Genomic DNA, 17,781 nt, shown 5'->3' with positions numbered 1-17,781 from the left:
GCATTCTGTGTCATGGGGGAAGCGTTCAGAGCGTGAATTGCTAAAAACATCCATGAATTATATGGGGTGCACAGGAAACGCATGACACGACAGTGGACGCATGAGCAGAAGAAATAGATAAGCAGGTCGGAAATGAGGACAGAACGAAATAAAAGCAGGAGCGAGGGGGCGAGCACTCTGCTTAATCGCGCCGTTAGGGAATGCAACCACCCCAGAAAGAACACGAGCCGCGTAAGGGGGAACACGCGAACAGGACAGGGGACCGCACACAGAGCCGCTCCGAGGAAGGGGGCATCTCGGCCCCGCTTCCAGCACGTGCCTTTGGCAAATACGTGAGGACTGAGGCGGCAGTGAGGCAGCCCTGCGCGGCGCGGCGCCTCAGCACTTGGCTCTCAAGTGCCGCGCCGCGCAGCCGGGCAGCCGGGCCGTGCCCGACTGCCGTCTACCTGGAGCAGGCGGGAAGGAGAGTCGCCCTATAGCCCAACATCGAGCATCCCCGGTTTATATAAGCAGAGCCCCCGCTCGCCCCCTGCTGTGGCATGTGTGTCCGCGCAGGCAGGCGAGGTGGAGGAAGGGTGGGGGACATGTGCCCGGGGGTCTTGTAAGCATGCATGCAGTGAGCCAGGGAGACAGGGCTCGGCTTCAGGAGGAAAGTGCCGCCGCTACCCCCCTCTCCATTCACCTGTCTTGGAGTCTTTCTCTCACAGCCTCCCTCGTCTGCACCCCACACGCGCCGCCGCGAGCCCCGTGCTCTGCCAACGCACCTGTTGCCAGAGTGTGGAAGCCAGCGCGGCCCTGCCTCTGGAGGGGCACCTACCAGCACCCACAGGTGACAATGGTACTCCCAAAACTTCGGTAACTCCTTCTGCAGTCCTCGCTTCCACCCCTGGCAAGGTAAGAATAAACACAGTGCATGTATTACTCCTAGAATTCAATATACGTGAAGCGGAGAGAAATCTCTCCTTTTACCCGTCCTCGTTTCTAAACAGGCGATGGCATTTTCACCAACTGCTCCCCGTTTGCCTAGATGTGCAATCCTTGCCCAGCCGGTGCTTTGCGTAATTTGGGTGCACCCTGTCATGCTTTTGGAAGCGACTCCGGCGTTTAGGTATCTAAATCTTATTGTGTGACTCACTGCAACCCACTCACGGTGTAACCCTCCCCAGCGCCTATCCGTCTCCTGCGCGCAAGTAAGCAGCTGGGGGGAGCACTGTGTGAGGCGCCGAGACTCCACAGCTGTAGGGATTGTGCGTGGACGAGGCTGGCGGAGCAGCGTGAACAAGCTCTGCGGTGCGTGACATGTGAATACCCCAGGCTTAGGGATGGCGCACTCTGCCAATTTCTGAACTCTCGTAGCCTTAGCTGCTAAGGGAAGCGATGCAAAGCAGATAACGATTCGCCTAGGATCGCACAGTGTTCACGTGTGAAAGCCAAGATTAGAAATCTATCTTCCTGGTTCCACGAACGAGAAAGTGGACACGTTAGCACGCTGCCCCTGAAGCTCCGTGCACCAAAGCATTATGCTTGTGCCTGTTGCTGCATAATTGGATGAACAGGCTTTGTGTTGACTTTTGTGCATGCATTGAGTTAGCGCAATATATGCGGTGTTTTATCCCACGCTTTCGAGCGTATGACCGGACCAGCTGAATGCCAAACAGGTGAACATGCATGCGAAACCCACAGCCACGCCTGGCAGTCCGTGCCAGGCATGTGCTTTCCAGGTTTTAGGGGAGAAATGGAAATGGATTCCAAAGGGACACGCACTAATTTAGGGACTGGGAGAGTCCAGGCTAATCATGATCACTCCTTATGGAAGGACTTGGGGAGAGTCCAGGCTAATGCTAATCACAACCACTTCTTATTGTGGGACTAGGAGGGACACCTGGCTAATCACAACCACTCCTTATTGAAAGGCTAGGGGAGTGGCCAGGCTAATCATGACCATTTATTATTGAAGAACTAGAGGAGAGTCCAGTCTAATCACGCCCACTCCTTATTGATGGACTTGTGGAGAGTCCAGGCTAATATCACGCCCACTCCTTATGGAAGTACTAGGAAGAGTCCAGGCTAATCACGCCCACTCCTTATGGAAGGACTTGTGGAGAGTCCAGGCTAATATCACGCCCACTCCTTATGGAAGGACTAGGAAGAGTCCAGGCTAATCACGCCGGCTCCTTATGCAAGGGCTTGGGGAGAGTCCAGGCTAATATCACGCCCACTCCTTATGGAAGGACTAGGAAGAGTCCAGGTTAATCACGCCCGCTCCTTATGGAAGGACTTGTGGAGAGTCCAGGCTAATATCACGCCCACTCCTTATGGAAGGACTAGGAAGAGTCCAGGCTAATCACGCCGGCTCCTTATGCAAGGGCTTGGGGAGAGTCCAGGCTAATATCACGCCCACTCCTTATGGAAGGACTAGGAAAAGTCCAGGCTAATCACGCCGGCTCCTTATGCAAGGGCTTGGGGAGAGTCCAGGCTAATATCACGCCCACTCCTTATGGAAGGACTAGGAAGAGTCCAGGCTAATCACGCCGGCTCCTTATGCAAGGGCTTGGGGAGAGTCCAGGCTAATCACGCCCACTCCTTATGCAAGGGCGTGGGGAGAGTCCAGGCTAATATCACGGCCACTCCTTATGGAAGGACTTGTGGAGAGTCCAGGCTAATCACGCCGGCTCCTTATGGAAGGACTTGGGGAGAGTCCAGGCTAATATCACGGCCATAACTTATGGAAGGACTTGTGGAGAGTCCAGGCTAACCACGCCCACTCCTTATGGAAGGACTTGTGGAAAGTCCAGGCTAATGTCACACACACTCCTTATGGAAGGACTAGAGAGAGTCCAGGCTAATCACGCCCACTCCTTATGGAAGGACTTGTGGAGAGCCCAGGCTAATGTCACACACACTCCTTATGGAAGGACTAGAGAGAGTCCAGGCTAATCACGCCCACTCCTCATGGAAGGACCTGTGGAGAGTCCAGGCTAATGTCACACACACTCCTTATGGAAGGACTCGGATAGAGTCCAGGCTAATCACAACCACTCCTTATTGAAGGACTAGGGCAAGAGACCTGGCTAATCACAACCACTCATTGTTGATGGGCTAGTGGAGTGTCCAGGCTAAACATGACCACTCCTTACTGAAGTACTAAAGGAGAGTCCAAGCTAATACCAACCACTCACAGTTGCTGTATTTGTATTTGTATTTTCTATTTTGTTTATTTGTATAGCGCACAAGGCCCGAGGGCAACCAGGTGCATTTTTTTTAGTTACAGGCAGGATACATATACAATATTTAACTTAAAAATATACAAAATATACATGGTTACAGACACAATAATTACCTTGAAAAAATATACAGAATGTACAAGTTACATACAGGAGGGTTTACAGGATACACAATCTGAGCAAAATATAAGGTCAATATATGATGCGAGAGCAGCCTAAGATACTGAGATGAAGGTTCCAGTTAAGCTCAGGCCTAGTCGAGGTTGGACAGCCAAGCTTTGGCCTTACACTTGAAGGCAAGGAACACAGGTTCTGCCCTGAGTGGGTTAGGTAGAGTGTTCCACAGCTTAGCAGCGAGGACTGGGAAGCTGCGACCACCAGATTTTTGGAGGTTGAAGCGTGGGATGACAAGGCAATTAGCATGTGTGCTTCTGAGGGGTCTCGCAGCAGAATGAGTTGTGAACCTATTGGAGAGATAGCTAGGGGCTTGGTTCGCAATGCTTTTGTGTGTAAGTGTCAGAGCTTTAAAGGAGATTCTTTGGGTAACTGAGAGCCAACGGAGGTTACGCCTGTGTTCTGAGATGTGTGAAGTCGTAGGGATGTTGAGGGCCACTCTAATAGCATTATTTTGGATTTGGATCTGTATTTGATGAAGTAGATTTTCTATTGAATTGGTCAGTCCTCAAATGTCATAACTTATGCAATTCATGCAGCACTCGTCAATGGGCCGGCGCTTGCCGGGCCAGAGAGCCACCATCAGATGTGTCCCTAGGTCTCGGACCCTGCCTGCCTCAGTCCTGACAAGGCTTTACCGAGACCCCAGCTTCACGAGGGAAGCGGGGGCCGGGTGATCTCATCTGCTCTCTGCCCCTTTCCTCAGCCGTCGTCCGTGTTCTATTTGTTCAGCCTGTTTTCTTTCTTCTAGCCTGAAAGGGACACCACAGGAATCACTGGGGTGGGGGCCATCACTGTAAGCAAGGTTTCTCCATGCCGAGCCCACTACTGTTTCCCAGATGTGCATCTTACACTGTCATAAAAAAAGCCATTTCCAAGCTCAAAAACGCTGCTTAAACTTGCATTCACTAGTTTTCTTTGAAATTAGTTTCTTTTTTTGTCTGACTACCACACAAATACCCTGTACATTTTGTCCACCTTCCTTTGTGTTTTATCACAGGTTATATTTATAAAGATGTTATAGGCTTGTCAAACTGCTTAATCACAGATAAATCCTTCTGTTGTGCTGAAAGGAGTTATTGGGAAATTGAGCTGTGGGTTCGTGGGTGCCAACTTTTGATTTTCACTATAGGGGCAGAAATACCCCCACCTGCACCCTGAATATAAGCAAGCGAGCAGCCCAACCAATGCCCTGGCCAAGCACATTTTATAGCATTTGTTTTTGTGATAAGGAATGCAAAAAGTCATAAAATGAACAACCAGTTTTTGATAAATATATAACATCTCAGCATCGGTCTCTCAACCTGCTGAGTTACCCATTTTAAACTTTCATTTTGAACATTTCTTTTGGGTGGAGTTCAACTTCCAGCTCTGCCCCCTCAGAACTCTGCACCTCCTCCAAACCCTGCCCCCCGACTCGGCCCTTGTGGGATCTCCATTGCATTTTTTTCATTTCCACCACTGGATTCAAGTGTTAAGGTGTTTTCACACGAGTTCATTAAGAAAGCCAAATGCCAAACCCATGATAAGTCCGAACACCAGTCAACTTCCCAGAAAGGGGTGGATAGAAGGAGGGGAAGGGGCGATAGAGTCAGGGGTGGAGGGTATTGAGATGAGAGCATGGGGTGGAGAAGCAACATTGAAACATACATGTAGACAGAATTCACTACTGCAAGCTACAGTGCCTGCCTCTCGTGGCCGAATTGGCGGCCGGGCCTTTTCAGCGGCAGCAGGCAGACTCTGGAATGCACTCCCGCTTGTTCTTGAATGCACTGTTGATCATCTGCAGTTTAGACGTCTTTTGAAAACTTTTCTTTTTTAATATTGGTTGGGCTTGCTCTGTCAGATGTCTTTAGAGCCAAGAAGCCTACGGGCCTACGAGCCCTTTACACAATTGTTCACATAACAACACAACATGATGACCTGCACCAGCGTAATGGCTTTGTTTACAACTACAGATCTAGAAAGTGGGGGTGATCCAGAGACGCCCCTCTAACGCAGTGCATTAGCTGGCTGTAGCTTGAGCATTGTCAGGGCCTGATAGTTTACAGCCTGTCTCATGCCAATTAAAACACGTGAGGAGTCCTCTGGTGACCACTCGTTACAGACACAGGCCAACATCCACTCAGGTGGGCATCCATCAAGTATTAGCTGTGCCGGCCACCCCCCAGAATACTCCATGTAAATCCATCCCATGACCGCTGTGTATATTTCAATACCATCTCATGTTCATTCCAATGGCCTGTGATGGACACTATACACAGATTTTAGCAGGTCAAACAATGTCCTTTGCTCATGCATCCGTGGCGACCAAAGTGTTATGCACGTACACAGCACTTTCTAAACATTATGTTGCTTTTTGTAATTACCAATGAGTGTGCAATGCAATAGTTGTAAAAAGTTTGTGAATCAAACTAGAAACAACTAACTAAATAAATAATAAAAAAATAAGGTTATCAGTTAAGCTGAACAGTCCCAAGAGCATCCCCCCAAGCACCAGTGGTGCTGAAGTAGGGGTGCTGGAGCTGCTGCAGCACCCACAGAAATTCTGAAGTCAGTTTACTGATGACAGCAACGTTTATGAACGATCCTTTTCTTTTCACTATACTGCACGCAGGCACTGAACTCCTTGACTGGAGCAGCTATAAACAATCTTGATTTGTGCACTTTCGTGTCTTTTCAAATTAAGTGGCAGGGTTTGTTTTGTGGGCAGGCAGCCCCTTCATGTTCGCTTCACCCTGGATTCACGTTATGCAATGCCAATGACAAAAGTGAAATCAGCACGTTTACCTAGATTTTCTAATGTCGAGGAATTATAGCAGGCCATAGGTTTAGCAGTACATTTGCTTGGGAATTTCTGCCTGTGCTTTCGTGTTTGACACGTAAAGGAGCAGCATTTAACAATACTTCAGATTTCTCTGTGTGCAAGTTTTTTTTGACATCCGTGCAGAGCCAAACTCAGCCTTTCATCCTGCCAAGGTCGATAAATGAGAACCACACACCTGGGAAATAAGCAGTGCTCAGATACCTGATGGTTCGTAGCGCTATATGAATGCCCAAACAAACAAAAAAACGGAGCTGCACTGTGACCCCTCAGCATTAAAGCAAAGATGTGTTATAGCTGTGCCAGAGGGTGAGAGAGGGAAATGGACAAAGATAATTATAGAGATATAGAGAGTATGTTTGAGGGCCTGTGCTCATATATATATATAGTCAGTTTCAGCAGAGAGGACAAGGATTGGCTGGGTAGGCTTTGTGAGATTCCCCCTTTACTCTCCAGAGCACGAATAATGGCCACTGCCATTAGTGTTCGAATCGTGCATTGTTCTGGGCGGGTTTGGCTAGAATACTGTGAATATGTCACCTTTCATGACCTCTCCCTCAATCATGCCTCAAAAATAACTGATTCCACTTAATCATTCCCCTCATTTCAGAGACACAGGCTCCTTGAAACGGTGGTCAGTCAAAAAACCGAAAACAAAATCTCGAACTGCAAAAATATCGAATCCAAAATCTCGAAAAACAAAAATTTCGAATTATTTATTTATTTATTTATATGTGTTTTTGGGGTCAGGTAAGTAAAAAAAAGGGTTAAAATAAAAAAAAAATAGAAAAAAGGGGGGTTGGGGGGGAACCCCCCATTTCGAGATAAAAACGTATTAAAAAAAAATTCGAGATTTTTTTTTCGAGATTTTGAACTCGAGATTTTTTTTCTTCGAGATTTTGTATTTCGGTATTATCACTATAAACCCCTTCAAACATCTCCAGATGTCCATATGGGATAGCCTCTTAAAGTTCAGCATGGTTGGGACAGAATAATTAATATGCCAGGCACCCCAAACGTGTCAGGGAGACGACCCTAGCCAAACAGCCATTCCAGAAACACAGGCAATGTGGAGATGTAACCCAGATACCCAATGCATATGCTGCAGATAACTATGCTTGATGGCGTGTTCTTCTTTTCCACTCACCAAGAGAAGGACTGGTGAGTTAATGGGCTTCTTGCAGAGATACATGCGTAGCATGAAGGTCACACGTTTGAACTTCAGCTTAATCAAAATTCCACTCCAAAAGATGGCAGTCATATTTTAATTGACTAGGACAATGCATACACTCAGTTGTTTTAATATAGTTGTAAGTGCCACCACTCTGTCAAATCATAGTGCAGACAAGCTGTTCCAAGAGGAGCTGTAATGTATTTATTGGGTCAACACCACCAGATAACAGGAAGACTGCTACATTTGTCAATAGCACAGAATTTGCACTTAACAAAGATTCTATACAAGGAATGGGACAGCACCAGAATCTTTAAGCGTGGCTACCACAGTTACTCGCCCGATCTGGTATGACGCACAGTTGCGTTTTTCACAGACCACACCTTGTACAATATAACTTTCATGCCCGGCAACTGGCTATCACCAATCAGCAAGCAAGGTCTTTCAGAAGCAACCACTATGTTACAACTGAATCCTGTTTCTTTTTTGTTTGTTAATATGTGGGTAATCATTTTCTCCCACTGTGCCCTATTAACATTCCTGTCTGGTTTTCTTTTTGGTATTGCTTAAGGAATGGAGATGTATGGCTTTTTCTACAAAGCTTTTTACTCCCACAGATATTCCTTTTCTCTAACACATCATTCAAGTGAAGGATATTGACTAAGCTCGAATGTCCACTTCTGCACAACTCAATACCCATTAGTCATTATAGCCCTCGGCCACAGCATCACCGCCAATGGAACTACTAATTTTCTATTATCCAATTAGATCCTTGGAATACGACTAGTTCCATTGGTTGAGAGGCCAGCAGGCCGATTCATGGAATAAATGTGCGCCGAAAATTCCGGCACAGAGGTGCCAAAACGTGCGATTCGCAGTAAAAGTGCAAAAATCGCAGTGCAACTGCGAAAATCGCAGGTAAACCAGCACACATTGATTCATGGAAGTCCGTGCGCGAGAAAAATATTGGATGTGCACTGAAAAAGTGCACGGCGCACGCCGGCGCACTGGTCATCCAACGCAGTGCGCCACGGCCGCTGCGAAATCGCACATAGCGCGGCGCACATAACACAAGTAGGCGGAACACGGGGCGTAAAACTCGGAATGGGGAACAACGCGTGAAAATATGGGCGTCACGGGGGAAGTACAGGAGGCAAGTGCGCGGAACGCCCACACGCTCGCCCACAACTCGTATTCCTTGAATCGAATAGGGCAAACCAGTGCACGGTCAAAGAGGCGCACAGGGCCAAACAAGTCCGCCACAAGAAAGCAGGCGGTAGCGTCCCTGCGCCTGAAATAAATGTGCGCCAAAATGTGCGCTAACAAAAAGCACCTATATACAGCTATTATGAATGATCCATACTGTGGCCCTCCAGGACAAATGAGGTGCAAAGGGGTACCGACAAACACGGACACCCGCTGAGTTAAAAATAGCGTGTGCGTGTATTACGGGGTGCGCAGGAACTTCCACACACGATTGGCCAGGGTACGTGTATTCCGGGGTGCGTGGGAAGTTTCACACGCGATTTCAGCAGGGTACGTGTATTCCAAGGTGCACGGGAAGTTTCACACGTGAATTCTCAGGGTACGTGTATTTCGGTGTGCGCGTGAAGTTCCACATGCAATTTCAGCAGGGTACGTGTACTCCGGGTGCGCGTGAAATTCTACACGCGAATCCAGCAGCCTACGTGTATTTCGGGGGTGCCGGGGAGTCCTACACGTGAATTGGCCGTGTGGGTCCTCCCAGCTGTACCCTCTACACCCTCCACGGCCCCTGCAGGCGGCCCACACCACAGGGGACTACCTTGCACCCCTGCACATGTCCTGCAGGCAGCCCATCCACCATGGCCATGCCCCCCAGCCAACCCACATGTCACCTTGCACTACTGCCCACCAACTCATGTCCCCCTGCACCCCCACCCCCCTGCATCCAGGGGCACCCTCCACCAGGCCCCCACTCCTGTCTCCCTGCACCCCCACCCCCCCTGCATCCAGGGGCACCCTCCACCAGGCCCCCACTCCTGTCTCCCTGCACCCCCACCCCCCTGCATCCAGGGGCACCCTCCACCAGGCCCCCACTCATGTCCAACTCATGTCCCCCTGCACTCCCACCCCCTGCATCCAGGGGCACCCTACACCAGGCCCCCACTCATGTCTCCCACCCCCCCTACCCCCAGCAGTGCGATTTGCCTGGGTACGTGTATTTCAGGGGTGTGCGGGTAGTCTTACATGCGATTTCATCAGGGTACCTGTATTATGGGTCCGCGTGAACTTCCACATGCGATATCAGCAGGGTACGTGTATTACGTGTGTCGCGTGAACTTCCACACGCGACTGGGCCTGTGAGAGTGGGGTACGTGTAGTCCTGGGGTGGGCGGGAATATTTACTTGCGACTGGGCCTGGGAGAGCGTGTCACGTGTATTCCTGGGGTGGGCGGGAAGATTTACACGGTCGCCTACAACGCGCCCAAAAAAAAGGTCCAATCCGGAAACACAGTGCATGTCCCACGCAGCATAAAAGAGTGCGCAAACAACAAACAAGCTCAGACACAAGGATGAATATACCATTCCTAGCAGCAGTGGCCGTGGGATACCGCAGGAGGAGGAGGAGGATAGTCAGGGCCAGAATCTTCACACCCAGAACCAGCCAATTTGGTATGCCTGATGACCAGGTGTATGGGAGGTACAGGTTTCCACCACACATAATACTCAACCTGGTCAGTGAGTGGGAGGATGACCTCACATCACCCACCCTGTGCTCCCAAGCACTCAGCCCCCTGGAGAAGGTCCTCAATGTACTGCACTTCTTGGTTACCAGATTATTTCAGCGGACAAGTGCCATAGTGGGGGGGGTGTCACAGGCCACGCAGTCACGGTGCCTACACCAGGTGTTGGCCATCATCACTGCACGCCCATCAGTCCGCAGGCACATATACCTGCCCAGAACACCTGCAGAAAGGCAGGCTGTCAGCCAGGATTTCTATAGGGTGGCACAATTCCCCAAAGTGCTAGGTGCCATTGATTGCACCCATGTGGCTCTACGTCCCCCCAGGGCATCTGAGCACATCTATAGAAACCGCAAGCACTGGCATTCCATCAACGTCCAGGTAGTATGTGATCCCAAGGGAATCATCACCTCAGTATATGCCAACTATCCAGGGTCCACCCACGACAGCTTCATTTACAGGATGTCAACCCTAAACCGGGACATGGAAGCTGGGCGGCATGGCGATGCATGGCTGCTTGGTGAGTATAAATGCCACAGCACATGCATGCATGACAGATACAGAGTAATGTCACTACCCCACTAATGATCCCCATCACCACCTCCCCAGGGGACAGTGCCTACCCTCTGAGCACCCACATGATGATGCCAATTCGGAACCCCATCACGCCTCCTGAGGTAAGATACAACACAGCCCATATTGCAACCCGGGGCATAGTGGAGCGCACATTCGGAGTGCTCAAGTCACGCTTTCGCTCCCTTGACCGTTCTGGCGGGCAGCAGTTATACGCTCCCCCAGTAGTGTGCAGGATCATAGTGGCAGCATGTGTCCTGCACAATGTTGCAACACGCCGTGGCCTGGCTGTGGACATGGTGGTGCCCCCACATCCCCAACCACATGCACGCCCGCTGCGCATGGGAGGTGAAAGGGCACGGGGTGAGGCAGCCCGTACGGAGCTGGTGGCTAATAACTTCACATAGAAATCACACCCCTGTGGAGTGCACACAGCCCTGGCACATACCATCTGACAATCAATGATGATTCAATCTGACATTTCTGATGAATTAAGGGACAGTCAACTGTCAGAACCATAGCAGCCTGAGATTTTTCACCTGGAAGTGTCACAATGTGTGCATCCTTACCTATACAAACACCACCAATGCAGTGTCATCAAAAGACACACTTCTATGCTGCAAAAATGAATACCCACTTGCAAAATACAACATGAGAACAGTGCCATGTCACCCAACACCTCCCCGGCACCGCCACACAACACACCATGGCATGTCATGCTATGTGAGAGCAAACAAATTAATCCCCACAACATGACACAAGTGTCACCAACTACAGTGTCCCTAATGGAAACTGGCCACACATGAAATGCTCACAGTAATGCAGGACCAACAACACACATTACCAAATATTTACCAATAATACTAATCACCTACACAACCTCCAACCGACCATAAACATGACAGTACAGACTTTAAAAATTGGTAGCCTCACTACCTGATAATGCCAGCACTTGGAACACTTCCAACTGTACAGTGTTAGCGCCACGCAAAAGTGTAGGTGCACTGCTTACAACATGGACTCGATTTCCAAAGTAGACCGCCTTGTGAATACATGAGAAATGTACCTGCAAATTAGGAGGATGAGATGGATGCAGAGGCACATTTCAATACACCATGCAGTGTAAAATACAACAACAATATGCACTAGGAATGTATACACGGTATTGACTACAGACTGCCCACACATCAAATGGGAGTCCAACGTCACTGTGTAAGTCAATGTCACTTGGGCACACCCTTTGCAAGCCCATGGAAACGGGAAGCAGGAGGGGTGTGTGTCACACAAACCCAAGCATCTGACCCAAATTCAGGACAAGCCTCCATGTGCCCAGCCACAATACAGCGTATGCCCACGGGAGCCACACAAGGCAACACACTGTCCAAAAAATAAAAAATAAAAAATAAAAAATAAAAAATAAAAAATAAAAAATAAAAAATAAAAAAACAAAAAACAAAAATCAAAAATCAAAAATCAAAAATGGCCATGAATGGGCCAGGGGGGGTGGGGGAGGCCACCCAGGAGGTCCGAGGACAGGGTGCACACCAAAACCCACCTGTGTGGATCTTGCGGAAAAAAAACACCTCCATGGGCTCATGGCCTGCACGGCTACCCTATTGTGGGAGAATCGCTGCTGTCGCTCTCCTCACCCTCTGCAGCTGCATCAGGAGGTGGTGGCACTATGGGAGGCAGCTCACGCAAAGCCCTAGTCTGGTCCTCCATGGCAGCAAGAATGCGGGTGTGGAAGGTCTGGTTCTGGAGGATAATCGTGCTGAGGTCCCCATGCAACAACTCACGGGATGCCCGGACCTCCTCCCTAGTTGTCTGCATCTCAGCTGAGAGCGTACGTGTGAGCCGCTCCAGCTGCTGTTCTGTCCTCGTGTTAGCTGAAGCCTCAAGCTCAACTAGAGTTACCCTGAGCTGACGGAGTTCCACCCTGAGGGCTTCCCTATGGCCCTGGGACTCAATAGAAATGGCTTCCCGCAGAGTCTCCAGTGCCGCCCGCCTGTCCCTGTTGGACGCCAACATGTCCTCCCTGTGTGACTGGCAAATGGAGTCTGTTGCCTGCTGTAATTGTTCAATCAGCCTTTCTTGGGGGACAATGGAAGTGGCCACCCTATCCATGGCCTGAGCCATCATCTCAGTTGATGCTGCCTGTTGGTTTGCCATACCGTATATGGATTTCTCCCATGCGGTATTGCCAGGTGGCGTACGGCCACCGCGTCGGTGGGCACCACACCTGTCTGGGGCAAGGCGAACTGCGCCTTGCTGTGCCAGCACTGCCTGAGGCTGCAGGACTGCATTCCCCCTCTGATCTGCTGGCCCAAGAACAGGATCAGATGTAGCGGAGTGTGACCCTACATCCTTAACCACCAAAGGCGGACCTACCAACACTGACATCCCCATTGAGGGTTCTACCCCTGGTGCAGGTGGGTTGGACAGTACAGAATCCCTCCCAGAAACACTTACCTGCGACGGCACATAGGTCTCATCATCAGAATTGACACCTGAATAGAGCTTGGGGGAGGTGCACCCAGAGACACCCCTTTAGATGATGGTCTGCAGCAAGTGTGGGTTCTCACCCACCACCACACCACGTCCCTCACTGGTGCCCGGTCGGGCCTGAGACCCCTCCTGGGTCTGCACCATCTCCACAACCCCAGCAGTATCAAGTGCGTCATCCCCTGCAAAGACATGAAAGAAAAGAAATGGGAACAGGCATTAGCACCATGGCACACAATTAGGGCTGAGAAGCAACAGAAACAGTACTTCATTGACACATGTCCCACATGACTATAACCCTCCCATGCATGCACTGTTACTGCGTATGAAGGGGAGGCAAATGGCACACATTGATGACACCAAGATGGAAGACCAACAAATTTGCTGCATGCTGGCTAGCAGTGCCATCACACATTGGCCTGTGATTGGCATGTCCAATACACATACATGACACATGCCATCACACAATGGCATGTACCCTAGCCATGTCACACATGTGACAATAGGACTGAGAAATGCCTAGTGAAAGTGGTGGAATGCAGACAATCAGCCTGAATGAACACAGAATAATATGCAACTATGTTGTGGCAAGATGACACTTCAAGGGCAATTGGCGTGAGGTTGGGCTGAATGTCTACTGTTGCCAGAAGGGATACTGCAACACCCAAATCCTGGTGCGCAGAATGTATTGGATGAAGCACATGGGTGACCCAAACCACTCAGGCACACACCCCCTCACCTGGCACTCAATCAGAAGCACTCACACACACGCCATGCACATGGATGACACACACATGCATGTGCACTCACCGGACAATGCCTCGTAATCTGGCAGGTCTCCCACACCTTGGATCTGTTCCTCCGTGACGTAGGTTCCAGCAACATACACATGTGGAGTGAGTTCTATGTCCTCTGCTGGAGACCCATCTCCAGTCACTAGAGTTGCGGCATGACTTGAGGCCAGCTTTTTCTTTGCCCTGCGCTTCAGGTCATTCCAGCGCTTATAGCAATCATTAGCTGTGCGCCTCACGAATCCAAGGGCACTTATGAGGTCCGCGATGGTCTGCCAGTGTGCCTGACGTTGTGCAGGTGTGGTCTTGCATCCTGCAGTAATCACCATTTTGCTCTCATGTGCGGACACATACTCCACAAGTGCATCAAGTTCGGCCTGATTGAAGCTGGGCTTCCTTGGTGGGCCTGACTGTGTAGGCGTGTCTGGGGCATCAGCCTGTACTGGACGAGCACTCTTCCTCTTCCGCTTGGAAGGTGGTGGTGATACTGAGTGTCCTACGCCGCTCTGGACACTAGAGGCAGGAGCCCCGGTGGACTGTGGACTAGGAGTGTGGGAATGAACACTCACCATGGGACTTGGTGCAGGCATTAGCTGAAGTGTGATGTAGTCAGGGGGAACGTCAGCAGGATGGACTAGGACCGACACTGTCCTGGCTGGGAGACTCAGAGCTGGGGTGTATGGAGCCGCAGCTGCCCCTGCAGCCTCCCCACCCTGCCTACTCGGGGCAGCAGATGACATAGCTGCCCCTGATCCACGTGGGCTGGTGACACCAACGTGCACCGCCACACGTGGCCTAGACCTGCTGACCTGGAAGTCAGCCATGGAGTCACCCTGTTCCAGGTCTGGTGCCACAATGGGCTGGTCCAACAAGGGCTGAGCAGGGATGGTGTCAGCCACGTTACCCTCAACCAGGGGGGGCATGGGTGTCCCTGACTGGTCACCCACACATGGGGGGCTAGGGGCACCCTGCAAGTCCCGGCCACGTCCCCTACCGTATCCACCACGGCCACCTCTTGTGGCTCGCCCACCTTTGCCACCCTTACCGCGTGCTCGCCTCCCAACCATGGCACTGATGTTATTGTGCGTATGGGAGTTGCAGTAAACTATTGTCCTGGGCAATTGGGGGTCAAAGGGGTAGGGTACTAGATGGAATTCGTACCCTAGTGCTCTAGCAAGGCTGTATGTGACCCCTGGGGGAAGATGACGGGTCACGCAACGCACAGGCACCCCGAAAAAGGGAGATAATGTGCACGCAACCCCTCCTAGACCACGTGCGTGGGAAAATAAACCTGCACTATGCTGTGGCACCCAGAAACACAAAAATGAATGTATGCGTGTCACACGCAGCCTAGACGGACCTCTGAAGGGGTAGGCAACACACGGGGCAAGCACAGATGTCAAATACGTGCGCGACTCACCGTCTGCCAGGAAAAATCACATGAAAAATACGCGCGGGTGCGCGTTGGCAACACCCCCGCCAAAAGAAGAATTGTACGCTGTCTGAGGAGACAGGACAACAGGAGAAGTGAACGCTGTTTGAGGAAACAGGCCCAGGAAAAAGACAAGAAGAGAAAAAGCTGTCAGAGGTAACAGGGAGTACGAACTTGGAACACCGTGAAGTAAATTGCTTGCGAACCAACAAGAAGCACAGATTTCACCCACTCGCTCTCCACGAAAAGCACGTACAAGGAAATGGCGTTCTACACGTACCTTTTAAACATGCCCACACGTCCAGCGTCACTTCCGCGTGTACGTGCTAAGGCCCCATCCTCCAATTACACGAGCTGACACTCTGACGTGCAGTCATTGGACGTGTAACATGCACCCGTGTACAGGGAAACACCCGCGCACGCACATCACAGACGCGCATACGCACTGGTGGCCTTTGGGCCAATGAATTCGCGTACGTGTGCTGACGCGCTTACGCGCTAAGGCCCTTTCCTCGAATTACATGCAGACGTGCTGGATTTTCACGTGGCAAGTGTTAGGAAAGATTTTGTAATTGTAGGTAATTTTCCTTCCATGTGGCAACCCCTAAACTTTTTGCTGTTGTTTTTCACCTTGTTCTCGACTTTGCCAGAGAAGTGCAGCCTTCTGCCGCACTCCTCTGGGCTTTCGCTCCTTTCTTACGGGGAAACTGACATGCCCTTAAGACAGTCAGTACCGGGGAACGCTGTTTTCCGTAGTTTCTTTTATCATGTTGCAGCTTTCGTGCAACATGACACAAGAGGGCACTGTAAGCTAAGTTACTGCTCTCTTGGGTCTCTAGCCTTCTACAGGCCCTAGATACTCGTTTAGGATTGTAACTGATCGGTGCAAGTGATTCACGGACGGGAATGGTGGCAGCGATCGTTTCTTGTGTTTTGAGCTACTTTTGGCATTCTAAGCGCGTTTATCGCGCTTAACCCAAAAAGGTGGCCCGGCTCCCAAAATGGCCAGACCACAAGGCTCCTTTGTCCTGTCTGCTGACCATCTTGCTCCCTTCACCTTCCCCAGGTCGAGCCGACCCGGGGCCTTCCTTATTTGGGCATGTACTTTCCCGCGAAACACGGATGCTTTCGCAGGCTTCTACATGACTGGTGTGTGCCTCCAGGATGTGGGCTGGGATGTCTGGTCCCAATACACATCCTGGGTGCCAGAGAGTCTAGGGTGGTGTGAATGCCTGGGACCACCGTGGTCCGTGATTGGTCCACGAATGGTGTGAGTGTTGATGAGCGGATCTCCCATTGGGTCCCCTCCGTTTTGGCGCGAAGGGAACTGTGGATAAGAGGGGGCTGGAAACACCACTACCATCTCGATCTCCTGAGTTCTCACAAACGAAGGAATACAGGAGCCAAGTATCCTGCAACCAAGAGGCTGGACCGAGGAATCGCTGGTGACCCGCTGAAGGACTGCTCCTCTGCACTGCTGTCGCCTTGTGAAACCCTTTTCACCTTTGATCGAACCAGAAGGCGTGTACTGGTACTTCGACCCTTGGAATAGCGGGAACAGCTATTCTCGGCATTTCACCATCTCCTGCTAGTAAGCCTTCGGAAGCGTCTCTGGGTCATCCAGCAGACTGACCAGCCTACACAGGAGTCTTGCTCTGTAACCGCCGCCAGGTTGTGTAGTATTTCGAGTCCTTGTCACTCTCACACGCTTCGTACACTTGGCGTTCCCAGGTCTGAAGTGAGTAGTGTACATTTGGCTCAGATACACACGGCCGCTCCGTTGCCCTGCTGTGGTAACAAACTGCGCGGGTTCCTTCGTTTGTGACATCTTTTACTCAACTCAGCTGCTGCAGACTCAACACGACGACGAGACGTCCCCTGCTCTTCTGAACCTGCCAGCGACTGAAACTGACGCGGAGAAGCCTGGGTCTGCTTGCATCGGGGACCGGTGAGTAGCATAGCTAGGAACTGGCCGCCCTCCTGCAGGAGCCCATAGCTTTTCCCTGCTGTGTCAAAACAGCACCCTTTTCCGTACTCGCGCTCTGCTTCTGCCCACAGTGGAGGCTGCGCTTGAGTCGCGGAACTTGTTCTTCTTCATTTGTGCACTAAACTGAACTGCCTGATTTCCCTCGAAGAGACTCCCCTTTTGCCCGTTGGCACCAGCGTGTGCAGGTACTTTTGAGCACAAGGCTCCACTCTTCGTAGGGCTCGGGCTTCCTTTTAGTTAGGTGCCTCTGAAGGCGGACTGGGTCTAAGCATTATTTCGCACTGTCTGTTTTCCTTCCCTTTTAGGTGGACTACACATTTCGTGCATCTAACGCTTGAGACTTGTTGTATTTGTATACATATTGTATTGGTATGGTA

At 50.7% G+C, this 17,781-nt stretch overlaps 1 protein-coding gene across 1 annotated transcript in view; it reads left to right on the top strand.

The window, feature by feature from the left end:
* The first annotated feature begins 809 nt into the window (after positions 1-809).
* The window catches only part of LOC138497466 (opsin-5-like), a 973,497-nt gene continuing 956,525 nt past the window's right edge, over positions 810-17,781 (top strand). The window contains exon 1 of the mRNA XM_069620964.1: positions 810-894. The gene's annotated coding sequence lies outside the window, so the exon portion shown is untranslated. The remainder of the gene's footprint in view (positions 895-17,781) is intronic.

Source organism: Ambystoma mexicanum, chromosome 5q, assembly GCF_040938575.1.
Source record: "Ambystoma mexicanum isolate Mex_15411 chromosome 5q, UKY_AmexF1_1, whole genome shotgun sequence".
Lineage (NCBI taxonomy): Eukaryota > Metazoa > Chordata > Amphibia > Caudata > Ambystomatidae > Ambystoma > Ambystoma mexicanum.
This window is presented reverse-complemented; position numbering and strand designations above follow the sequence as displayed.